This window comes from Callithrix jacchus, chromosome 16, assembly GCF_049354715.1.
Source record: "Callithrix jacchus isolate 240 chromosome 16, calJac240_pri, whole genome shotgun sequence".
Lineage (NCBI taxonomy): Eukaryota > Metazoa > Chordata > Mammalia > Primates > Cebidae > Callithrix > Callithrix jacchus.
The window spans coordinates 70154405-70181484 of record NC_133517.1 but is presented as its reverse complement, the minus strand read 5'-3'; the positions used below and the strand labels follow the sequence as shown (position 1 = coordinate 70181484).

General features: G+C 39.8%; 1 long non-coding RNA gene across 1 annotated transcript; it reads right to left on the bottom strand.

Moving 5' to 3' along the window:
- Positions 1–339: 339 nt before the first annotated feature.
- Positions 340–15528, bottom strand: LOC103788629 (uncharacterized). Its single transcript, XR_614601.4, has 3 exons — positions 15407–15528; positions 2399–2565; positions 340–1451 (listed from the first exon to the last, which is right to left on the bottom strand). It is a non-coding gene; the product is annotated as an uncharacterized LOC103788629 (long non-coding RNA).
- Between the last annotated feature and the right edge of the window lie 11552 nt (positions 15529–27080).

The window sequence follows — 27080 nt, the reverse complement described above, 5'->3', positions numbered from 1 at the left end:
ATTTGCGTTATTCTAGGATAATATTTTTTTTAGCAATTGATGCAAGCTCTTGTTTAAATCCCAAAGGGCTTCTTAAACCTTTGAATATCCCCCAGTTTGAATCATGAACAATGAGTAAAAGGTTATACTTTTTAATTCATTTATTAGTCATTCATTTATCATTTATGTATTAAATATATATTTACCAATTACCAACCATTAATTCAATAATTTTTAAAGTACTTTTTGTGTCCCAGGCATTAGGCTCGGACCTGGGCATAGAGCGTTGAACAAAACAAGAGTGATTTCTACAGTTATGGAGCTCACTGCTTATCTATTGGCCATTTCCTTTTTTATTTATTTTTCTTTTCTTTTTTTTTTAACTTTTTGAGAAGAATCTCACCCTGTCACTCAGGCTGGAGTGCAATGGCACAATCTCAGGTCGCTGCAACCTCTACCTCTCAGGTTCAAAAATTCTCCTGCTTCAGACTCCCAAGTAACTGGGATCACAGACACTGCCATCATGCACAGCTAATTTTTGCATTTTTGTAGCGACCGGGTTTCACCATGTTGGCCAGACTAGTTGCAAACTTCTGACCTCAAGTGACCCACCCACCTCGGCCTCCCAAAGTGCTGGGATTACATGCTTAAGCCACTGCGCCTGGCCTTCCTTTTTTTTCCCATTGCTAATAGCACCCCAGTTTGGTTTGGGGTGACAATATAAATAGCTCTAGCGGACTCACTGTGGCTATTCTAAGTCGACCATGGTAAATCCACATCTCTGTGCCAGACACTCATGTTTTCTGCCCTTCACATAGCTAAGGGTGACCATGTGGTAAAATTCCTGCAATTGAAACATAGAGAAGGTCTTCAAGAGAACCTCTAGAAATGATTTTACATTTAGAGAAAACAGGCAAATATAAAAAGAAAAAGCTGCCATTTCACTTTCTCATTTTTTGGAATATTTTGGTAGGAAGTTACAACGTTTATAAATATAGTAGCCATAGTGGTCTTAAGATATTCAAAGCCAACAGCCTGAGGATGGTAGAGAGGGCAGATAGAAATCGTGTGTCTTTAATAACATTTTGTGCACTAATCCTAACATCAAATAACTCCAGACCTCCAGTGATATAAATAACTCCAGACTTCCAATGATATCAAAAATTAGATAGCTTTTTTTTCAAATCCACAAATGAAGGTTTTCTATGAGTTTCCACTGAAAATCAGAAGATAATAAGCTCAGCAAAGATAGAGTTGCATCTATTTTGTCAATTTATTTCCCAGTGCCTACTAAAGTGCCTAGCACATAGCAGCCATTAATAAACAGCTGTCTAATGAGTGAACAACAACAACAAAAAGGAGGGTATTCGTGGAAATTGCTTGGACAGAAGAGGGTTGTAGGAAAAGTGATTCTGAGATAGTCTGTCAACAGTTACTCCTTCACAGGCTGGATCATGGAGTCAAGTAGGTCACTAGAGAAAAAAAAGAAAACCCATAAGAATCATTAACTCAGTTCTGGGTAACAGAGGTTTGTTAATACAACCACAGAATCTGCCTCACCAAAACTGCTCAAGAGACAGCGTTCTTTCTCCTAGAGCCATATATAGGACTTGAGATATTGGATTTGGTCCCTTCAGTTTCTATATTTCATACCATATTTTTCTCACCTTCAAACTATACCTGTCTTATTATTCCTCCCCATCACTACTTTTAGCCAACTTTAGAGAAGTCCTAGCTAGTGAATTAGGCAAGCAAAATAAAAGGCACAGATATTAAAAATGAAGAAGTAAAACTATCTTATTCAGAAAGGATATGATTTTGTACAAAGAAAATTCCAGAGAATCTACAAATTATCAGACTTATCAGTGAATCTAGCAAGATCACTGGATACAGTTAATACACAGAGGTTATTCATAACTGTATTTCTATGCACTGACAACAAAAATTTGAAGACAACTTTTAAAACAACAATGTTTATAATAACACCAAAAAATATAGAATTAGAAGTTCATGTAAATTATAGTTTCCAAGACCTCCATACTGGAAATTGGAAGCCTTTTTTTTTTTTTTTTTTTTTTTAGATGGAGCCTCACCCTATCTCCCAGGCTGGAGTGCAGTGACATGATCTTGGCTCACTGCACCCTCTGCCTCCCAGGTTCAAGCGATTCTCCTGCCTCAGCCTCCTGCGTAGGTGGGACTACAGGAAAGTGCCACCACACCTGGCTATTTTTTTTTTTTTGTATTTTTTTTCAGTAGAGACGGGGTTTTACCATGTTGATCAGGCTGGTCTTGAACTCCTGACCTGGTGATCCGCCCGCCTTGTCCTCCCAAAGTACTGGGATTACAGGCGTGAGCCACGTGCCTGGCCAGAAGCCATTGTTAAAAAAAACTTAATATTTAAGTAAATGGAGAGACTTACCTGGTAATGGTTGGACTCAGTATTGCCAAGATGCGATTTACTCCAAAATTGTCTGTGGATTCAATACAATTTCAATTAAACTTTCTGAAAGTTTCATTTTGTTGTTGTTGTTGGAATAGACAACCTGATTCTGAAGTTTATATCCAAATGCAAAGGACCTAAAAGAGCTAAAGAAAATTTACAGAAGAAAGAAACAGGAAGAATTACACTGTCAGATTTTGAGACGTACTACACAACTACAATGATTAACACAGTGCATATTACACGGATAGGCAAATGGACTAAAGAAACAGAAGACAGAGTCTTCTCCTGCACTAAGCACTGGGCCACACTAGAAGAAAACGCATGAGGAAGACAAAAGTGAGCAGGTAGGGGAGCAGGCAGGTGTGTGTAAGGGTATTTACATGTATAGTGAATGTAGATAGCTATCTTTTAAATTTTGTGTACATGTATGTTTGTGTATGCATGTGTTTCTTAGTGTTTGTGCATAAGGATGTGGACATGTGTGGTCTGTTTGTATTATGTATGTATGTGGGTGGGGGAGCGTGTGCATAAATGCTGTTCTAGATTTTACTTTACTCCGAAAGATGACTAATAACATGAAAAATGTGAGTCAGAAAGGTGAAGGGTTAACTATTTAATGAATATGAAGTTCATTCAGAAAACTGTGGTTTGTCACTGGTGAGAGGAAGTATTGAGCAGTTTCTTGTAAAGTTACAATAGCCAGATCTGCAACGGAAACCCCTCCCAGCCTGGAATTCCAGAGTGTTTCCTAGAGCTTGAAAGGTAGCCAAAAAATGAGCAGGCGTTTAAAACAGGAGGGGATGGGGGAAAACCTGGAGTGAAGGGCATAAATCCATTTGTCTTTCTCATCCACTACCCATCCCCCTCTTTTATAAATAGTTTTAAGAAGAACTGATAGACCTATACTTAATATCTTCTCCCCTACCTGCTCACTTTTGTCTTCCTCATGCGTTTTCTTCTAGTGTGGCCCCGTGCTTAGTGCAGGAGAAGCAAGTAACCCTGAATTCCAGCTCCGCCTTTCTCACTAAATGAATTCAATTTCCTCATCTGTCAAATGAATATACCAATTCATATCTCGAAGGCAGTTGCTGTGAGAATCAGATAAGCATAACCTCACAGCTTATGTCTATTAGAACTGCACTTGACACATGGTAAACACTCCAAAGTATTTGTTAAATAAATGAATAGATTAAAAGGTGGCATGTTTTGTACACCGTTCAATGATAGTATAAAACCATTTGGTCATAATGTGGAAAGAGAAGTAGGGAGGAATTCCTTTATTTTATATTTTGTGCAGATTCCAAGGGACTGTGGTGGAGAGAAGGACACAGATAGTCTGGGTAAGAGCTGGAGGCTGGAGACAGCAGGGAGGACTGAGGTCCTTGGGGCTTGTGGAGCAAGAGCTTCTTTCTGCCCCCCTCCTCACACTTCCCATCTTGAGATCTACCTCAAACACCAATTCCTCAATTGACCAACAGGGGGCGCCCCTCCTGTGAATTTGGCACTGATGTAATCTGCCTAGCACAGTGGGGAAAACACATCAGATTCCTACCCCAGGACCTGGTAGTCAAGGGACCCCCAGCTGTTAAATAGGCATGGTGATGCCTGCTCTCCAAGCCTCTTGGGAAAGAGAGAGGATAGTGGGAAGGAAAGAGAGAGGATAGTGGGAAGGAAAGAGAGAGAGAGAGAGACACTGAGCAAGCATGCCAAGACTAAGTATGAATATAATTATATTCATATTAAAAGAAATCAATATCAGATTATTACAATTTGGTTGAATTAAGATACACAGCAGAATATGAAAGTAATATCCAATATCACAAAGTGTTCTAGGGAGATTTCCTACAGAAAGAATTGTGGGTGGATGGGGTGTAGGCGTTAGCTACCATGTGAGTGCACAGAATACTCAGCCTTCTTCCAGATGATGAGCTGAAGTTCAAAAATCAAGTCACATACACACCTCCTTTCTCATCCCAGGTCCTAATCTGCTTGAATTCAAACGGCCATCCACACCTTGCCTGCAATACTTGTAATCATTAAGATGTGGCTTTCTCCTTGCTTAGGGTTGATCCATAATTCTCTTAAGTGGCCTCATTTCAATTAGGGATCACACATCCCTTCAACAATAATTTTGTGTCAGGCTTGGTTAGCAACTCAAGGCTCAAGCATAAATGGAACAGAATTCTTTTCCTTTTGAAACTCACCAATATAGTGATTGCAACAACTAGCTGCGTCATTTTTTTCCCTGAATTCTAATCACTATGCAAAGGCTTTAAAGCAGTGGTCCCAAAACTTTTTGGTACCAGGGACCAGTTTTGTGGAAGACAATTTTTCCATGGACTGGGATGGTTTGTGGATGATTTAAGCACAGTACTTTACCATGCACTTTATTTCTATTATTATTACATTGTAATATATAATGAAATAATTATATAACCCATCATAATGTAGAATCAGTGGGAGCCTTGAGCCTGTTTTTCTGCAACTAGATGGCCCCATCTAGGGATGATGGGAGACAGTGACACATCATCAGGCATTAGATTCTCATAAGGAGCCCACAACCTAGGTCTCTTGCATGCACAGTTCAAAATAGGGTTTATGCTCCTATGAAAATCTAATATCACCACTGATCTGACAGGAGACAGAGCTCAGGCAGTAACGTGAGTGATGGGAAGCAGCTGTAAATACAGATGAAGTTTCACTCACTCACCCACTGCTCATCTCCTGCTGTGTGGCCCAGTTTCTAACAGGGCACAAATTGCTACCTGTCTGTGTCCCCAGGATTAGGGACCCCTGCCTTAAAGGTCTTTATCTCATTTAGTTTTCTTCAAAATTCTGTGTGGTAGATACTCTCATTAGACCCATTTTATGGTAAGGAACTGAGAGTAAAATTGGTTCCATAACTTGCCTAAAATAAGTCCAGTCTCTGATGGGAGGGCCAGGATTCAATTTCAAGTAGTCTGACTCCAAAATCTCAAAGCACTTCGGTGGTAGCACTTCTCAACCATCTGTATTTGACTGGAGCATGTAGTGAAAGAAGAGAGAAGAAGGCATTCTAGGCAGAAGGCATTCTAACAGTGCTTATACAGAATCTCAGAATTGTAACAGTTCCTATTACACCCTGACAGTGTGATGCCAGTGCTATTGTTGGCATCCTCCTGCCTCCCAGTGTGATTGGGAAGGGGTGAAGAGACACTGGCAGAAGTAAGGATGAAAAGTTAGCACTTGCCAGTTGGGACTTGCATAGCCATCTTCTCAGTTGCCAAAGAGGACCCCAGTCTCTGTGTGCGCTTTGTTTTTTGTTTGTTTGTGGCCCAGCCTGGAGTGCAGTGGTGTGATCGCTGCTCACTGTAACCTCCACCTCCCAGGTTCAAGGGATTCACCTGCATCAGCCTCCTAAGTAACTTGGATTACAGGTGCCTGTCACCACACCGACTAATTTTTGTATTGTTAGTAGAGGCAGGATTTCACGATGTTGGCCAGGCTGGTCTGTTGTGTGCTTTGGATTTGAGACAATGTGATGATTTAGAGTTGAAAATGGGAATAAATTGAGTAATTCTCTAGTTACCACGTTTAGTCAAATCAAATCTGTGCATCCAAAATCATAAGGCAAGTTTTCCTGTGCGGCTCGGGTGGGAATGTCCTTAAGCAAATAGTTCTGATACCCATCCAGTGTTTTTTCAGAAAGAGCGTCAAGGTTGACAGTAGCTGCAATGCTCCAGATGGAGCTGCGGACAACATGTAAGTCTCAGGGCAGTGAGAAGGTGGGGAGGGAAGATGGATGACCTTTCTCAACCACCTTCATTTGACTGGAATATTGTGAAATAGAATTAAAAATATGGTCTTCTCCCAGTTTTCAGGGGATTTTAGTAGAAAACTCTTAGACATACAGAGCTGTGGACAACAAAATCACCTATCAGAACATATTTATCTAAGAAAAGGAAAATTTAAGCAGTCAAACAGAAGAGTTATTTCAGACAGCATTCTTTTTCCTTCTCTCTAAGAAGGTTATTTAGAATCAGCTTTCTTATTCACCACATCCTGTACTTAGAAAGGAATAACCTGCACATGACACTTAAAAAATCATCTTTGCATGCAAGGAATCCTTTCTGAACCTAACTGGGAAATTATGACAATGAAGAGATATGTGGGCGTCCTTGCCTTTTATGTCTCAAAATGTCCAGCTCTCAGGGTGAAATATTTTCCCCTATGAAATCCCCACTGAAAACAGAAACCAGAACTATGATCTAAAAGAAAAATATCCATTTGAATATTTTTTCTTGTGAACGGACTGTTTAGCTATTTTAGTACTTTTTCTTGGTGACTGAAGCATAGCAAATAGGGCTGTTTCTTTCCCACAGATACCAAATTTCTTCTAACAGCACATAGAATGGTGTACATCACAGGCCATTTACCACACAAAAAAACAAAGCCACTGGAGGAAATAAGGGTTGGGGGAGAGAGAGGAAATGGTAGGTGCTGTCTCACATGGGAATATAGTTCTCACCGATCACCAGCTAGCATGATGTGCTCTGTGTGAGTTTCCTAAGGGAGAGAGGGGCTCTCTTTTGATCATATTGGCTGCATCCCTGCATTTCATTAATTCTGAATGGCAAGTGAGCAAGATCCTCACTGAAATCTGATTAGATGATATTGATGCATCATGGAATTCCAGAGTTAGGAGCTGGAGGAAAGGTCAAGAGGATATCTGAGTCAGCTTCTGCCTAGTAGCAGGTGATGGGTTCTGATGTAAATTTGGGAACCTGGTAACTAAGGCCCAGAGGTGTTCAGCCATCTTCTTCTGGTCCAAAGATCAGCTCCAGGGACCAGGCTGAGGTCTCTGGCAGTAGAGGATAATTCTCTTTCTATTATCACACATGTCTCCCCAGCTGATCAGCATGGACATAAAATCTGCATTGTAGCCAAGCCTATAGCTATGGAAAACATAGGGCTCCCTCTTTCCACACCCACTTTTGAAGAACTTACTATAAACGTGTAGCAGATCATGACCCCTGGGGCTTAGCTTTGGGACTTCCTGAATCTCAGAGAAACGTAAGCACAACGGCCCCGCTTTGCACACCTGAACTCGAAACTGAGCAAGATCATACTGGGCAGTTTTGTTTTCATTTGTAGCCAGATATTTTTAAATAGCCTTTGCTTATGCAGGATAAAAATAATACATACCCATTAAGAAAATAAAAGATAAATATGACAATGCTTTTCAAAAATATCATTCTGCAATTATGAAAATTACCATTAATATTTTGGCACATAGCACAGGACAGCACACTTTTTCTCTAAAGAGCTAGATGGCAGATATTTTGCACTTTGAGGACCTAGGGTATCTGTTGCACGTGTTCAGTTCTGCTGCTGTAATGCAAAAGCAACCCTAAACAATACATGAAGAATGAGTGTGGCCATGTTCCAAGGTGTTTACAAAAACAGGTGGCAGGATGGATTTGCCCTGTTGGCCATAGTTTGCCACCACCTGGCATATGGAATTGAGAATATTTTTCCTATGTGTATCACATCAGATATGCAACTGTGTATATGTTCTTTTTACTTCATGTTATATCATAAAAAATTTTTGGATTATTGAATAATCTACATAGTATTTTGCTCGAAATGGTTGTTTATTATCTCATTTTATGAATGAAGCAATATTTGCATGACCATTGACATTTAGATGTTTTCCAGTTTTCTTACTATTTTGCATATTGTGATAAACATGGGTATAGCTTAGATTTTTGTCTTCATTTCAAGTGATTTTTATAGGGTATATCTTTGGAAGTTGAATTTTTAAAAAATACTCTTAGAAAGTACTCTTAGAAGCCTCAAATGCTTCACCAATTTGCTCCCAGAGCTGTGGATGAAATTGCTCATTTATCTCTAACCAGACCAACACTGAATATTAGACTTTGTAAAGCATTGCTCATTTGATAAGCATGAGGATGTCTCAGGCAAGTGAGGAACTGAGCAAACATGATGCTCAGGTCACTAAGCTTCCTCATCCTTTACTCAGAAGGCCAGATGACCCACCCCACTCCAGCCACCAACCCCAACCCTGGCCCCAGACAGAGGGCAGAGAATGGAACCTATTATCTTTCTGAGCGTTGCTTCCCTCTTCCTGTCCACCTCACATCTGGATGGAATACAAATCCCCTGACTTCCTGTTTCTCTCCCTACAATAGGTCCCAAATTTCAATTTCAAATTAACCCTTTGTTTGCTTTTGCTTCTCTCACTTCAACCCCAAACTCTTTTTCAAGACAGGGTCTCACTCTGTTGCCCAGGCCGGAATGCGGTGGTGTCATCATGGCTCACTGCAACCTTGATCTCTCAGGCTCAAGCAATCCTCCTGCCTCAGCCTCCCAAGTATCTGGGACTAAAGGCCTACACCACCAAGCCCTGCTATTTTTTTATATTTTTTGTAGAGATGGAGTCTCACCATGTTGCCCAGGCTTGTCTGGAACTCCTGGACTCAAGCAATCCTCCCTCTTCAGCCTCCCAAAGTGCTGGGATTACAGGTGTGAGCCACCACACCCAGCACAAACCCTTTAGTGACATGGTTGTATTTTCTCAAAATGAGTTTTAGTGAGCTTTGCCTATGTAAAAGTCTTCATTTGGTCATTCTTTGTCAATTGCTGTCACTAAGGCAGGCAGTTCACAAAAATATTTGAAGAGGTCCTATAAGCAATAGGGAGTAGCGAGGTGTGTGGCAAAGAGAGTCAAATACAAACACTTTCAACTATGTTCCAGGAAAAAAAAAAAAGATAGGTCTATTGATTAGATCAGGTCTCTAAGGTCTTCCATTTGCAGTCTTGGCTCTAGATAATTAGCTTCTCCTACCTTTTATTTTTCACTAGCCAAGCACACAAAACCTTTACAACCTGCCCTACCCAACCTTACACTACTTCCTCCTCTGTACCCCACACCCTCCACTGCATGGGTAACCCATAACCAACTGAACTGCACTGTTCTAACACACATTTTAGCCTGTCTAGTCTTTTGTTCATGAAGATCCTTTTCCCCTCAAATACTCATTCCTCTTCTATAGTTTTTATCCATAAAGGCTCAAAATCACTGCTCTGATACTACCTCTCTTCCAAATGTCCACCCCACTGGGGCATATCAGTAGTTTTTGGGCATCTAGTATATGCCAACACCTGTGCTGGGCACTGGAAATACAGCTGGAGTAAGACATACTATGCCATTCTCATGCAACTTACAAGTAGCTTCTGCAGATTGACCTTTCTATTACTTGGAAGCCAGGGACTCCCCACTGCCAGACTGGGAGCCCCCTGAGGACAAGGGCGGTGTTCCATTCATCAGTAAGCCCTCTGCCAGGCACAGGGTAGATGCTAAGAGGGTGTTTATGGAATGACTAAATGCTGTGTTGCCAACAGGAAGCAGAGGACATCCTTGAGGACAAGATAGTGTCTGATTCACTCCGGTATCCCCCACAAGTGGCTAGCACAGAACCTGTGCTAAGCCAGTGAGTACGTGAGGAAATGAGTGACCGGCTTTAGTTTACCTCTTGACTCTTTTCCCTACAATATCGCCAAAGAAAACAAAATCCTGCAAAAAAGCAGCCATCAGATGGTGGGAAAACTGGTTTATAAACCTGAATAGCACTATAAATGAGAAATATTCTTTTATTTTCATGAAAATATGAGTTCTGCAGGTTATTAAGATTGATGTCTTTTAGCTATAATTAATCATCATCATCACTGCTGATGGCTGGTTCACATATTCACCACTTGTTGGCTGAGGAAGCTTGGGTGAGGAGTGAGCTCCTCTGAGTCTCAGTTTTCTTTTGTATAAGATAGAGATATGAAAGCATATCTATCTAGAGTGCTGAAGAACAATTTATTTAATTAAATAAATTTAATTAAACACTAGTAGTAGTACTAGCTACCTAGTACTAAAACATACCCCTAATATCGCTAGTATGTTTTACTAGGGGTATGTTTTTTACTCCTAGTAGAGAGTAGGCATTCAAGAAGTTGTAGATTTATTTCCTTCCCATTATTATTCCAATAATCTAGTGTGACAGCAAATATCAAAATTCTTCTTTAATAAAAGTGTCTCCTAATTTTTCTCCAATCAAAACCACAGATTCTTATTTTAGAAGAGTCATGTCTATTGGTTGACCCCCAGAGAATTCTGAATTATGTTACTGTGCAGTATTAGGTCATGATAAGGAACTATAGGACAGTGGTTATGAGTGTTGATGAACCAGTGTTACGTATGCCTGGATTGAATTCATTCATGTATTCAACACATATTTATAGAGGGCTGATCATGTGCTAGACACTGTACCAGGTGTGGGATGCAGCAGAAATCAAATCTTGTCCTCATGAAGTTGGCATTCTGCTGACAGAAGACATTCAAGCAATAAATATATACAATTTATACTGAATTTACATCATATGAAGTGAGAATGAGGGTGATCTGGAAAAATGGAAAAGGGAAAGAGGCAAGTGCATGCTGTGGGAGAGACTGAAGTTCTGTTTTGAAATTCATAAGCTGCGTGGCCATAGGCAGGATGACCTTCATGACTCCATGATTTGTAAAACGCAGTGCAAAATGAAAGTGTAGCACCCACCGTTCAAAATTTTGAGTTGATGACTGCAGAAAATTGAACCAAACACAAGTCATTCTAAGTAAATGCAGGACCTGTGCAGCCCCACAGAGCAGACAGCTGTGAAGCTGATCCTGAACTTGAGCAAGTTGTTTGCTTTTCCTCAGCCTCCGTTTTTAATTGGGAAAGGACTTGAAAATACTGAAACATTTGATGAGAGAAAATGAATCTGAAGCTTTTTCCTCTAGGTACAGTGTTAGATAGTACAAAGGGCATTTTTACCTCCAACACATCTTTCATGAAGAGTTTTTTTAATCTCGGTTTCATGGAGCCCTGCTGTAGATAGGTTTGCCCAAGTTCTAACAAGATTCTGGAATCTCATATGTGGGTATGTTCATGTTGGGATGTGTGTGTGTGTGTGGATGTGTGTATATGTGGGGTGTGTGGGTGTCTGTGCTTTTTCCTCTGGAAAGCACCATAGTCTCTGTCACATTTTTAAAAAGGTGCCCAACCCTTTAAACAGCTAGGAACCATTTATTTTAAATGGAATCAGAAATGTCACTATAGAAAAGCAATAATATTAATTTCTACTATGTGTATCTCTTACCGTTTATTCCATGTTCACAATTCATCTCATTTTCATTCAAGACAACCAGCTGGGCTAGTTAGAGCCGAGGTTTGAGGCCAGTTTTTCTCACTGACTCTAAAACTCCTCACCATTGGAGGGCATTGCTGTTTACCCTTTCAGTTTCAGCTGTACTATCAAAAGCAGCAAATCAAGGGCAGGGACCACAGCTTGACCTTAAACTATTCAACTGCACTTAATTACCCATTGTGGTGGCGGCACATAAATACAGGATGTCCCCTCACTCTGCCATTCTGCTTTGCATCATTATCAAAAAGACAAAGGTAATTCATGTCTAATTACTCACTCACTGCAAGGTCAGATATTTATTTTTATCATACTAGTGATTTTTAGGATTAGTGGTATCAGTATTTATTCATGGCTAACCTAAATCAAACATCCTGTTGATATCTATAAAGAGCCATATAGTTATTGTCGCAGGTATGCTGAGTCACAAAGCAAATATGAAGTTTATGAGTTGACAGGGAAAAGGCTGCAGGGAGGTAGAGATAAGTGTGCCTAGGTAATCACAAGTGTCTTGAGCAATATACACACTGTTTATTTATACTGTCCATTTATCAAGTTCAATAGGGGCTTGGGAAACTAAAAATAACCAAAATAGGAAGAATTTAAAAAAATTATTAGTATTAATTTCTAAATTTGCTGCTGATGGTGACTTTTGGGTTCAATTTATTCAGTATTTTAGAAATGATTCTCTGTTTCTAGTGGGATAGAGCTTTGACCGGCTTGAGAAACATAAAAGGAGAAGTAGAAGAGAAGGAAAATAAATGAGGCTCATGTGACTGGGATTAATTTACTTAGAGATCTGGAGTAGCAACAACTAGTGTCTTTCCAACGCCCCACCCCCCACCGCAGTCAATTAATGGGATCAATTTAAAGTGGCAGCATTGAAAGGGAAAACCCAAACACTTGGATGTAGCAGTATGCAATTGACCCATTCCTTTTGCCATTCAGATTCACTCAGTCAAATATATTTCATTGATTTTAGCTACTGTCATTATAACTGTGTTAGCTAATTGTCTGAAGTTTTCATTCATTCTCTGTCTTTGCAGATGCCACTGTTTTCCAATCTGAATTTCCTTGCTCTGTCTAGCTCTCCCTCTGCACTAACAGGATATACACATGTGTGTACACATTTTCTTTTCTTAAGCCAGCCCATTGTTCCTCTTGATGTCCTTGGACACATCAGCAGTCTGAAAATCAGGCTTCTGATAGAGTCTTACTAGAAGTAACTAGCTGTGAAACTTGGGCAAGTACTTTACCCCTCACTTCACTACCTATGAAAAGAAGATGTGAAAACAACTGGTTTTGTGGGTTCTCTCCTACTTATTCACTCTATATTTCTATCTAGTTTCCATGGAGTACAAGGTCATTAATAATGTGTCCCATGACTCTCCTTAGATTAATCAGACAAGCCAAAATTGGGGAGATGTTTGTCAAAGTCTTACAGTCGTGTTGAAAATAAAAATACGAAATGAATATGACTTCTTGATGTGATACAGTCTTCAAAAAACTAAATTTGGTGTTTGACATATATTAGATTTTAAGAACATAAAGTTTTCATTTTGGTAGATAAAAAATGTTGAATAAAGGCAATTTCATAAGGTTCATAGTCTGTAGAGTGAGATAGAAGCAGAAAAACCTGACTTTGCTCTGTTCTGCTCTACTTAGTTCGTACTTTAATAAATAATTCAGTTCTTCATACCATACAAAAGGGAGGGTAGTGGACAAAAAGAGACACACATATTCAGTAGATAACAACCAAGCTGAGAGGGGACTTTAAGGCATATCTGGTTAATGGGGGAAAAATAAAGAGGCTCATTAACTTGCAGGTGTTAGCAGTCTTTTAGTGTTTAAAAGATAGGTGTAAAAGACAAAATATTTCTGTATATATATATATATGTACATATATTTAATGCAATATATGACTAAGTAGTTCATGCAAGTGACAGTAGTGATAGTGGCTAAGAAGTTCGGAAAAGATTTAGATCCGTGTAAGGGGGAGCTCTTTAAATGGAGCTGTCCAAAGTTTGCATGCGCTGTGTCAGCTGGTTGCAGTGTGCCATTGCCAGGGTTGTTGAAGTTCAAGCTGACAGACAACTCGGAGCAGCAAAAGGTGGTAGGTCTAGGACACTGGCTGTCTACCTGGGGTGAGTTTGTCTCCCAGGGGACATTTGATAATGTCTGCAAATATGTTTGATTGTCACAATTTTGGGGGTAGGTGGGAGGGTGCTATAGGCATCTAATGATTAGAAGTCTGATATGTTTCTAAATATCCAACAACACACAGAACAGCACCCTCAATACAAGCAATTACCCAACCCAAAATGTGCCAAGGTTGAGAAATCCTAGTCTAAACAGTTTGATACAGATGTTTAATTCATAACATCCCTGTAGCTAGGGAGAGAAAACGGAAATTGATCTATTAGAACAATGGTTATGTAGGCAATTGTTTATAATGGCATTTAAAAAAGAATGTTAATGACATGCAGACATGTAAATTTTAAAACATATAACATTAAACATAAAAAGAATACATCTCTATGTCATAAACATATCAAAATATTGAGTGGTTATTTTTGATCAATGAGATTATTCATGCTTTTGTTTTGCTTTATTCTCTATTTTCCAAGTAGCTATAATGTACCAGTCCTGCTTTTAAATTCAGAAGAAAAAAAAAAAGATTCTAAGTTGAATTTTTAAAACCTGATACATCCCTGAGGACTGAATGGCACATGGTAATAAGAATAACCATAATAGTAACTTCAATCTAGCTGGCAGCATATGGAGAGACAGGCCCACTCATTCACTCTTCGTCAGAAAGTAAATTGTTATAACCCCTTTGGAAGAGAACTTGGCAATATGACTGCAGAGCCTCAAAAATATTCATAGCCTATGACCCAGTCATTCCAATTTTGGGAAGCTAGTCTAAGGAAATAATCAAAAAATAGGCACAAAGATGTTCATTTAAGCATGATTTATAATAGTCAAAAATTGGATTTTTAATGGCTACAAATTGAAAACAGCCTTAATTACTAGAAATAGGTGAATGTTTAAATTATAATAAATCCATATGATGTAACACATAGCCACTGAAAACAATATTTACAATTACTGATGATATGGGAGGAAACTTAACATGCACAATTAACTTTAAAAAATAAGGGTCCAAACTACATGAAAAGGGTAACCCCAAAATTTAAGAAAGAAACATGGTGTTTGAAAATATGTGAGTTAAAGTATTAACAGAAAGTAAAGATCTTTAGGATATGAGATATGAGTGTTTTTTTTTACTTTTTTTCCTTCTTTATATTTTATAATCTTTTCTAGTTGTATAAAATAAAAAACAATTTTCTTTTTTTTTAATTTATTTATTGTACTTTAGGTTCTGGGGCACAAACATAAATTTTAGAACCAGACAAAAACTTTAATATTTGTCAAATGCCAAATTTAAGTCCAAAGCCATTGTCCATTTTAAGAAAATCATCTGAGTTAATGTCACAACTGCTTTTCAAGAGAGCATCAGGCCCATTTCACAGAAGAGAAAATCTGGCCTGATATTCCTAATTTTCCATGTTTTATCTTAGATATTGTTTCCTCCAGGAGGCTCTCCTTGACCTTCCGATTCTGGTTAAATTACTCTTTCAGTTTCCATTATTTTACTGATTTTTTAATGTATATATAGGTTGTCTCTAGCAAGTGTATGACACAAAATCTCCATGAATTGAATGAATGAATAAAGAGTGAATAACTTACCCAACCTGGTGAGTGGCAGGGCCGGCCAGGTCAGTGCAACTTCAAAGTTGATGTTGTCACTGAATGTTCCAGATGGATTGCAGAGAAGACCAAAGTTCATGTCTCAGCACCTTTCCCAATGTACAGGACTTATTGTTGGAACAGAGTAGTACCTGGCCTAGAAGTTAAACATTCATCCAGCTAGCTATTAAGGCTTGAATGCCTTCAAAGAACAGCATGGATTTTTCTCTGTGAATCGTGAGCGTTTTTGCAATGCTTAACACGGCAGCTGGTAATGATTATTGCTTCTGTTTCCCTTTGAATTTCATGTTCGTTTACTTAACAGGGCATTGCTAATCTAGAAGAAGGGAGTGGGTGAAGAATCCCATTTGTAAAGAGGATAACAGGTTAATGAAAAGAAGCAGAGGTATGTGTAGGTGATAGGGTTTCTACAAGGCTCTGTTCAATTGGTATGATTTAAAAGCAAGCCTTGGCTAGCTGGTCATAATAAGGGCCACATTATGGAGGGGATTTACGTGGCAATTACCATGGTCCTTGCTAGTGGAATACAATGTTTTAGGGCTCCCTGGATACTTAAGATTAATGTCTAAATCAGTAGTGTTATTGTTGCAAGATCTTAGTGTGATGGGAGCCATTTGAGGCAAGAATTTTTATCCCTTATCAGAACGTAAAATATCTCACAGTCTGCCAGAACTTCAATGACTATGGCTTGAAGTTGCCCTAAAATAGTTTAAGCGTCCTGCTGATTTTTTTTTTTCCTTGTCCTTGGCAACTAGAATGGATTAATCAGCCTAGAGCTATTTTTGCTCATTCAGGTAATATGATTGAAATGGGAATCATACATGTTCAATCATTTAGGGAAGTGGGACTAAAAATCCTAGACCTATAACAAATTAAATGATTATAGAGAATCTGTCATGTAAATGACGTCAGTGAAGGACTTCTTCATGTACCCTGGGCCAGATCCACAGTATTTGGTGTAAACTCACCATGGTTTCTCCCTTAGTGTGTTTATTAAGAATGATGATCCTAAACCTCAAGAAGCCTTGGGGAATTTTTGGATTCCAGCCAGGTACCTGGCCAAGATTAATTTGGTCCATCAGCAATTCTCAGGAACCACATCATGAGTACTAAGAAAACAAATAGATTTCTCTAGTAGTATGTTTCTCCAACCTAGATATCTGCGCAAAAAAAGTGCAGTGGACATGGCGCAAATTCCAGGAAGTTCTCCTAGGAAGTGGTCAAAATATGTAATGATTACTCAATTTGAGACCCAAATTATCCAGTCAATGGGATGAGTACCTTACTCCTCTTCCCCAGAAGCCTCACAAATAGTCTTAACACCATCTCAACAAAAATAAGATGGGGAGCTAGATATGAAGAACATGGCTACCTCATGGATTCCAAGCAATCAGGTAGAACATTGAGAATTGCTATTGATACAAGAAGGTCCTGCTAAAGGTGTTGGTGAGCTTGGGATGCCAGTGCAGAGTGATGTAATATTTGGCCAAGAACACCTAAGTATCTGAATCCTGCTCTTGTCCATAATGACATCTTACCATTAAATCATTGAGGACAAATAAAAATAATATATATTGTCTGAATTGTTTGCTAAAAGCCCAAGTAGAACTCAGTAAGAGACAGGACTACATGGAAGATTCCTTTTTCCTAGACAGGGTATTGCCAACTTGCCTCAAATTAAAGCAGGGCAGAGCCATAAAACTATTATATTTCCCTTGGATTTTGAGCCTGTACAATTTGAAAGCAATATCCAAATCTACAACAAAAAGTCTCATTAAATCCTTGTGGATCTAATTCTAATTGGCTGCTATCCAGTTAGCACCCTCAAACCTGAATGCTCAGACAAGCCGTTCTCCCCATCTTGGTGGAGGGCCAGGGGGAGTAAATTAAAGAAACAAAAGAACAAAAAAGGGACTCTGAGCTTCTGCTAGAAGCCAGTATCACAAATCTAGAATGACAAGCCGAAGCCAAGGTATAGTTGGCCTGGGGCAGCCAGTATTGGTCATTTTCTCATTCATTCATTCATTCATTCATTTATTCATCACGTAGACATTTGCAGGGTACCAGCCATGCTGTCAGGCACCATGTTTAATGAATTAGCAGATGGTCTTAGCAGATGAAAAGACTGAAACCCCACTGGGAAGGATACAAAAATTATTACACTGCTATCAGAGCAAGGGGGAGGTTAGTAAAAGCTGGTGGACCTTAAAGTTTTTTTTACTTTTGCAAATGTAGGAACTGAGGGTCAAGATAGAGTTTGGGATAAGGGACGAGGCCATAGCTAAAGAACAAGTCTAGTGTCTATAGAGAAGTGATACTTGGAATTTTCCAAGTGCAAACACACACACACATGCACACACCCCACTCCTCACCTTGACCAGTTTCATAGGGAAACGTGAAGAAATAGGCATATGGATTTCAGGAGTGGGCAGTGTTTTGTCTGAATCTCACATTTGCTTGCTAGTAATGTGATGTGTGACTTTAGGCAACTTGTTTATCTTTTCTGGGAAAATACATACCTCTAGGTATGGTGGAGGGTGTGCCTGATATAAAGCCTGGTGTACAGATGCCATTTAATAAATGATGGTTTCTTCCTCCTGCATCTGGTTTGGGAGTAGATCTAGTCTATTGTTTATTTTTGGAGTAGGCATGGTAGAGTAAAAGGAACAAAGGGATAGAGGGAGGAAGGGAAGAAAAAGAAAAAGCCACCCTAAGGCGGATGCAGTGGCACACACCTGTAATCCCATCACTTTGGGAAGCTAAGGCAAGTGGATCATGAGGCCAAGAGTTCAAGACTAGCCTGGACAATATGGCAAAAATGCATCTGTCCTAAAAATACAAAAAAAAAAAAAAAATTAGCCAGGCATGGTGGCACACACCTATAGTCCCATGTATAGCCACTTGGGAGGCTGAGGCAGCAGAATTGCTTGAACCTGGGAAGCAGAGGTTGCAGTGAGCTGAGATTGTGCCACTGCACCACTGCACTCTAGCCTGGGAAACAGAGCAAGACTCCATCTCAAAAAAAAAAAAAAAAAAAAGGAACCTTAAGACAAGCAAGAAAAGAAGCTAACTTTACAGATAAATTTATCCACACTTCTCAACATCAGGACAGGTCCTTCATGCTTAGATTCCAGGCCTCTTCTTGTGAATGGGAACAGTCAACACTTATCCAATGATGCATTTAAAAGCATCAAGTTAAAAGAAAATGCAGATGTCAGAAAAAAAGCATCATTTACCATCAAGCACCCTTATTAAACACTAGCTTGTTGGCATATCTGTAAGTCTGGTTGTCATTTTGCTAGGTGGAGAGGACAGAAAAGTATTTAGGCCACACCCATGTTTCAGAATAGTAATCACAAAAGCCACAATGTATTGATCACTCAGACTCATCATATGTTTGTCCTTTTGTTTCAAATATCCCAAGGATAGAGGTATTTCTAGCCTAATTTTCTAGGTAAGAAAATCAAGGCTACAGAACGTTCATGTGTTGTTACTTTATCCTTGGTACCCCCACTAGGAAGTAGGTATAATTAGCCTCATCTTAGAGATATGAAAACTGAAGTTCTGAGAGGACTATCCTGTAACCAGAAGGAGTCAGTGTTAGGATCTAAGCCCATCTGATGAAAAGCAATGCTCTTAATTATACGATTTCCCTGCCTTGCAAAGACACATGTCGGTCACAGGATGCTTGCCATTTTGCTCACTGGTACTACAACTTAGTAACAGCCTTTGGCCAAAAATGAGACTGACCATTGACTTTCATGGATGGAAGTCCACATTCCTAACATGGCTTCATTCAGAAGCACCCAGATTTCACAAGAGGAAATGATTAGGCATTTTTCTGAGGTGTTGAAATTGTTCCCATTGTCAGTCACAGACAAAGCAAAAAAAAAAAAATATATGCTTTGAAAATTCCTCAAAGGTAAAAGGTAGACTTTCTTCTCCCATAATTCTGATATAGTCCCTAAAAGAAACAAAAGCTTGCATAATTCTAGTCCCAGTGATTCTTCTTTCCTTCTTATTAACTACAAATCTTCACCATATTTTTTCTTACTAATTAGTTAAATGCTTAAGCTCCTGAGTCACTGAGCTGTCTACCGGTTATAGCTTGTTCTAGCTCTTCCACCCTCAAATGGAACTTGCAAGGAATTAGGGCCTCTGAAGATCCCACATTCGAGTCGTGAAAACAAGCCAAAAATGAAATCAATCACTGCCGAGAGGGGTGGACAAACATAAGCATTAAGACCCACTACTGCTGTGTCAGGGCATTCAGATATGCTGCCAGTGGGAAGAGGAGAGAAAAAGTATGTGTATTCATTTATAAATGTATGAGTTCTTGCCTCCAAAGGTCCTGATTTTACTCTGGTCCAGTCGGGTTCTCTTGTCCTTTGTTGCATTCACAAATTCAGTTGTATTTAATCTACTCCTTGAGAATGCAGTTGAGCTTGTCCCCAGCAGTGATGGGGCCAAACATGAAGCCACTTACCTTTCCCTGGGTGGCTAATGGAGGCTCTAAGAAGAAAGCGATTGGTCACAGCCATAGGGTCTGAGAGAATCAAGCATGCACTTCTGGAGGCATGACCTGACTTTAGCCAAAAGCATGCACAGAATGTGGAACTTGGCCTCCTGTAGAAAAAGCATGTCTTCACCTTAGATTATTCCTTTCTTGATGCTCACTATGATGGCAAGGCTTCTAGAAGGAGAGTCATTAATAACTGTCATGTAAACCATAGGAAAAAATCTAAGTGTAGGATTCTTTAGCTCTATTTATTGATACAAACCCTTTAGTATGAATGTATGGTCCTCTACTGATTGATTGGCCCTAAACACTTTTCCAAAACTTACCTCCACATAACCCATCAGCAATGCAGCTGCCAGATTGTTCACTGTTCCCAAGCAGCCATATTCTCTCAGGCTTCTCTAATTCACATTCTCCACCCTTCCCTTGCCACCAGGGATTATCTAAAAGTCATACCTGATTATATCATCTCCACGAACATGCACATAAAAGGACACACACACCTGTCATAAGTCCTGATCTCCCTGTTTGCATGTAGAATGAAGTCCAGAACTCTTAACACAGCATCTAAGACTCTCCTCTATCTGCCTCCAAATTGCCCATCAGCCTCATCTCTACTCTCCCCTCCTTTATCTTTTTCCTTACTGATGTCACAACAAAATTCTCTTTTATTTCTCATCATTTCCAAAGGAGACCAGGCCTAGACTCAGTGCCTTTATGGGTTGCTGCTTTACTACCTGCTGTTGTCCTCTCCTTTCTCTCTGTGAAGCAAACTCTGTCATCCTTCAAGAGCTAGTTCAAATATCCTCCTCTGAGAAGTCCTTTCTGAAGCCCACAGATGGAGTTAGTTATACCCTTTACTCTGAGCACACTAAGGAAAACAGCTTTACTCGTGTGCATATCTCACTGTATTGTAATAGCTTACCTGCCTATCTCACCATTAGACTATGTACTTGTAGAAGGCAGGAATCTTTTTCTAATGATTTCTTATTTCTCAGAATTTAGAACAATGCCTTTTAGAAGGCAGTAATCTTTTTTGAACGATTTCTTATTTCCCAGAACCTAGAACGATGCATATGAGAAAGGGCTGCTTTGTGTATATTTTTAAAATAAATGAGTGCTTTTGGTGCCTTCTCATTTGATGGGCAATCTTGGTCATCCGAAAGAGTTCCATGCCATCAAATATACCGTGCAATGCCATGAGCCTTATTATTGGCTTTGAGAACATCCTCCTCCCCCTTTGAATAAATGGTCTAGCAGACAACAAAGTCCCAAGGAACAGAAAACACAAAGTGTTAGCTCCAGGATTCACCAGCATCTCATACTTACTCAGGACAACAGAGGGTGCAATTAGGAGCTGAAGTGAATATCTAGTTTTCTATATATGGTAGATCCTGAGTAACGTGCTCAGCAAATCATATTTATCCTTTGAAGTTGAGAACTAACTCTGTACAGCAGAAACAGGACCAGGTACTCTCTAGATCTTGTTTCTGTTTGGAGAATCCTGTTCAAAGAATGCCAAGGCTAAAAAGACCATGAATATCAATTACTCTATTTTAGAGATGACAGAATTGATGCTTGGAGAGGAAAAGAACCAGGACATGAATAAAGGCAAACAATGAACAAGTATGTCACAGATATTGGTAGAAAACCCTCCAATGCATAGAAGAAAGAGAGTGTTGAAGGTGCTGGGTTTTCCCTATTTGCCCAAGAAACGGGTGCAGCTCCACTCTGCAGTAGATCCTAGACCCTTAGGTAGAGCAGATCTCAAAAACTGACTTGAAACTAACCTGGGCTTTGGCAGCTCTCACTGTGCTTCTAGAACACTGACATTTTTGTTAGGGGTGACTAAGAGAGAAGATTTGCATTGGTTAGAAATTAGTCAGATGGCATTTCCTTAGGCTTTGGCTTCATTTCTCAGTGAAAGGTTATGTAGGAAGCATTTGATTTTCCTACTATATTACTTTGTTAACAATCTATAGTTATTGCCCAGTTTCAACAAGCCTAAGGCAAGAGAACATGTTAATGAAGGATACCCTAAAAACCAGAGAACTTTAGGCAGACACTGACTTGGGGCATTAGGAGAACTCATTACAAATTCTGGATCTTGACTTTCCCCTTTTTAAAATGAAGAACTTTCACCAGGGGATCTCTGGGTCTTGTTTCTGCTCGGAGAATTTTTAAGACCTTAGAGTCTATCTATGAACTGTTTTTTACTGGGCACAGTTGTCTCATGCATCCTGTGTGCTCATTTCTCAAGACACAATGATAACAAGACGGGCTTCACTCCTGCCATCATGGAGTTTTAGCCTAATGGAGAAAACAGATAATACCATCAGAAAACCCACATTGAAGAAAGGTTACCAATTGTTATGAATGCAGTGATAAAAAACAGTGAGGCTCTCAGGGGTACAACTACACAGTATAATGAATTACACAGAATGGGTGTTCAGTTTAGGTTGAAGATCAGGGTGTCTTTTCTTAGGAGGAGGTTTGTGATCTCAAACTCAAAGGACAATAAAATCAAGTCATTAAAAAAAAAAGAGGCCAGGTACAGTGGCTCATGGCCTGTGATCCCAGCACTTTGGGAGGGATTCTAGACAAGCCTGGGCAAGATGGTGAGACCTCTGTCTTTTTTAAAAAAGTAATGAAAATTAGCTCAGTGTGGTGGTGCATGCCTGTGGTCCCAGCAACAGGGACCACAGGGAGGTCTCTCCTATCTAGCAAGGATGCTGAGGAAGGAGGAGTCCTTGAACCCAGGAGGTCAAGGCTTCAGTGAACCTTGATCATGCCATCCCACTCCAGCCTGGGAGACACAGCAAGACCCTATCCCTTAAAAAAAAGTTAAGCCCTGAGCATTTTGGGAAGAAGGAACAGAGTGTGCAAGAGACTGAAGTGGAGAAAAGTTTGGCCTGTCTGAGAAACTGAAAGGGAAAAAGGAAATAAGTGTCAATAGAGTTCATGAGCAATGGTAGCCACTCAGTGAGTGAGGGTGCAGATGCGGGATTACAAAATATGAGGTGTGACAGAGGGGCAGGTGCAGAAAGGTCAAAATTGAGGTTTCGGTATTGTTAGGTCGGGAGGTAACCTAATTCGATTTATATTTTAAGTCCATTATTCCAATGGCCATATGGGGAATAACCCAAGTTGGGGCCATCACAGAGGCAAAGAGAAAATTTAGGTTTCCACAGTAGACCCATCAGAGATAATGGTGATCAAGTGAAGATGGAAAGAGATAGGTGTGTTTGATTGGTATTTTGGAAAAGGCTTTAACAGAACTCCTTGATGGACTCGTAAACATTGAAGAGCAAGTCACTGTGTCAGGGCCTGGGTGGGATGAGTATACAAAAGTAAAGAGAATATGACCTCTTGCCAAGACCTTGAGAAGCTCAGAGTTCATGTAATTTTCATAAAATTCAAGCAAGCAGGGGTTACAACAGCAATGAGATGTTCTTTTGCTTTCACAACAGAGTGAGGCCTCCGTGAATGGGGAGTAAGAAGGAAAGGTTTCACAAAGGAGTAGGCCTGTGAGCTGGGCCATGAAGGATGGGTTCTTATCTAACAAGCAGAGAAGGGGGAAAGCCCTCCAAGCAGCAAGAGCAGAGCCGTGTAATGTGAAGATTGCATGTGACTCAGGATCCATGAGCAATGGTAGACTCACGCCATAGCACAGTGTGTATAAAAGACAAGATTGGAAACATATGCTGAAGTCTGACTGTGAGAGTTTGAAGTCCCACTAAGAGGTCTGCACTCATTAAGAATTACAGAGGAACATGATTAGTTCTACAATTGGAAAAAGAATTCTGGTGCTAAGAACTGTCAAAGTTCTTTCACCAGATTAGATAAGCCTAATCACAGAGTAATTTGAAGTTGAAAAGAGTTTATAAGTTATTCTTTAAAAAAATCTCAGTTGCCAAGTGTGGTGGCCCAACCCTGTAATCCCAGCACTTTGGGAGGCCAAGGTGGGCAGATCACAAGGTCAGGAGTTCGAGACCAGCCTGACCAATATGATGAAACCTTGTCTCTATTAAAAATACAAAAATTCACCAGGTGTGGTGATGTATGCCTATAATCCTAGCTACTCAGGAGGCTGAGACAGGAGAATTGCTTGAACCTGGGAGGCAGAGGTTGTAGTGAGACGAGATCATGCCATTGCACTCCAGCCTGGGTGACAGAGCAATATTCCATCTCCAAAAATAAATAAATAAATAAATAAATAAATAAAGGAAAACTCTCAGTTACTGAGGTGTGAGGCAGAGCCAGCACATGTTCTGAACCAACTGAACAGGGAAACAATGGGCTGACATTAATATCAGACACTTGTAGAGCATTTACCTTGTACCAGGCAACATTACAAATGCTTTCTGTACATTAGCTCATTTAATCACTTCAACTCTAGCTTGGTATGTAATACAGCAGGGATTTGAATCTTAGCTGTTTGAGGTAATTGTCCATCACTCAACTATAACATTTTTTTGTCTCTTTCTGCAAATGTAAGATAAAAATATTACATTAATTCTAGAAAACCTCCCTTTGTAGAAGAGGGCTATACCTTCCAGCATGTGGACATGCTAATCTAAACCCCAGAAGTAGACAGATATCCACCAGGACTAGGCAAGGCAGGAAAATCTCAGGCTTTAGAGGCTTCAGCTAGAACTGTTTCATACAATTTTCTGCATGGCCAGGTACAATGGTGAAGGCATGTACTCTGTGAGCAGGCCATTTGTGGATAGTGGGTCATGGGACCTAAGGAATGGTGTTACACATGCTTGAATTTTCTTTCCAAACTCAGAAACCATATTAAACACCTCTCCCTTGGGGAGAAGTGAGGGAGGGGGTGGAGAGAGGATAGTAATGTTAGTATGGTGGAACTTCTTTTCCATAGATGGAAACACTGATGGCTAAGGAAAAGGGACTCTCCTCCAACATGTGTTATCTAGCAAGGCTGCTTCTATTTAAGAATGATATATAGTCTAATGTAATAGAATACAATATGCCTAGTTCTAAAATTATATTGGAAAAAAATCAACATTGTGATGTGCTATATTCAGTCAATGAGTAAGTATTTCTGTGCCTACCACATGCTCAGCATTATGATTAGAGCCACCAGGAAAAGTACGTATCCATGATCATTTATGCTATCAAAGCCTGAATTCCCCACTTAACCAAGAATCCTGGATAATTCCCAAAAAACAAATTTATTATTTGTTTCTATGGTTGTAGGTTTGTCAAAAATTGAAGCATTAATAGAAATAAGAACAATTTAGACCATGAAAGCCATTGGCATATAAAAATGCCAGCACCAGCACATTCCACAACTGCCTGCCACATCCCTTGATGGTATGTGTGATCACTGTCACACACTAGCTGTTAGAATCCTTTGTAACTGAGGATACAAACCCAATTTAGAAATGCGTCTTTACTAAAGGATGGAAACTTAGAAACTCATGTCAGTGGGATGAGAAAAGGAGACATTTAAAGGTACTCTACAGGATGTATGGATTCATTTTTATGTGATATAGAGTATTTATTTTTAATGTGGACTATACATTGGAAGTAATATTTTTTGATTAAAAAAAAAAGGCTGGGAATAATCGCTTGCTGACAGAAAGCAGGATATAGATCTAACAAAGAAGCAAGTAGCCCTACGAGAAACAGCAAACACAGACCCAACATGTATGAAAGAGACAGGAGCTGCAATGAAGATGACCATCCATTCCAGTTTCTCCAAGACTGTCCAGGCCTTCTGCCACATCACCAGAAACCCCTTCATTGTAGGCAAACCAGGTCAGTCGGTCACCTAAGCTGCAGCGCCATGCTGCTATTCTGTAAGAAGCAAAGACAAGAAGGTTTGTAATTGGTAACCCAAGCCTTGAGAGCTGGCAGCACCTCGCCAGTGTGGACAATGCAAGTCAAGAGAAGTGCTGGACCTACTGAAAATAAATAACAAGACCAAAATGAGCTGGACCTCTTACCCATGCAGGTATAGGATATCAGCAAGTGTTTAGTAAGGAAGGACAAGTGCCTAAATTGAGAACACATTACATGTTCTCTGCAGTGTCCTCTGGGTCTGTATATGAAGCTGAATTGATAAATGCCTGATTCCCGTGGCACGAGTCCATCCTCTGCCCAGGCAGATACAGCACATTCACCAGAGCACATTTTCCTGTTGATTCCTGTTCCAATGGGAGCACAGAATGTGATAAAGAAATGGTTCTAGACCAGTGCTTCTCAAACTTTAACGTGTATTGGAATCACCTTGTTGAAATGCAGATTTGACCTCTTAATTAGGTGAATGTTGGCCGGGAACCTGAGATTTTGCATTTCTAACAAGCTCCCAGATAATGCCCACAGACCACACTGTGAGTTGCAAGGCTGTGAGCTCCAGTATTCAGCCAGGTTGGGAGGCTGATTAGTGGAGATGAGAGATGAAACCTATTTGACATACCCAATCTATAGTAAAACTACCTACCTCATAGAGCTGCACAACACTCCTAGCAAAGTGCCTAACATCTAAACCACATACATTTTCCATTCCAAATGATGGGTTCAATCACTCTTATAGTAGTCTTGTAAATTCAATTTATATTAAAACTTCAGAAAGCCTGGTTTGTAGAAGTCAATGAGAAGAGTGGGCTTATTGATAGATAGACACTCAGTTCTGGCTTGCACAGGGAACAAGGCTTCTGCACAGCAGAATTCACAGGTCTACTCTAGTGCAGGGCTCCCCAGCCCTGGCTGTACAGCGGAATCACATGAACATCTTGCAAAAGACATGAATGCCATTACCTCACCCCCGATCAATTGAATTGGAATCTGTGAGAGTCAGGTCCAGGCTTTATAGAGTATGGAAAATTTGTAGGTTATTCTAAAGTGCAGTCAGGTTTGAGAGCCACACACATAAAGAAACTGGAGCTCCCTGAGTTCTGAGGTTGAATCTCAGCTCTGCTTTGACAAACTTTCCATGCCCCATTTTCCTAATTTGTAAAATAAGGGTGATAGAAATAACAGTAGTGTCTATCTCAAGAGGCTAAATAAATTAATTTGTGTAAAGCCCTTATTATAGTTAAATTTATAACTATGCTACATCTGGCCCTTCCAGAATGGGTAGTTGGTACATGGCTATTACTATCA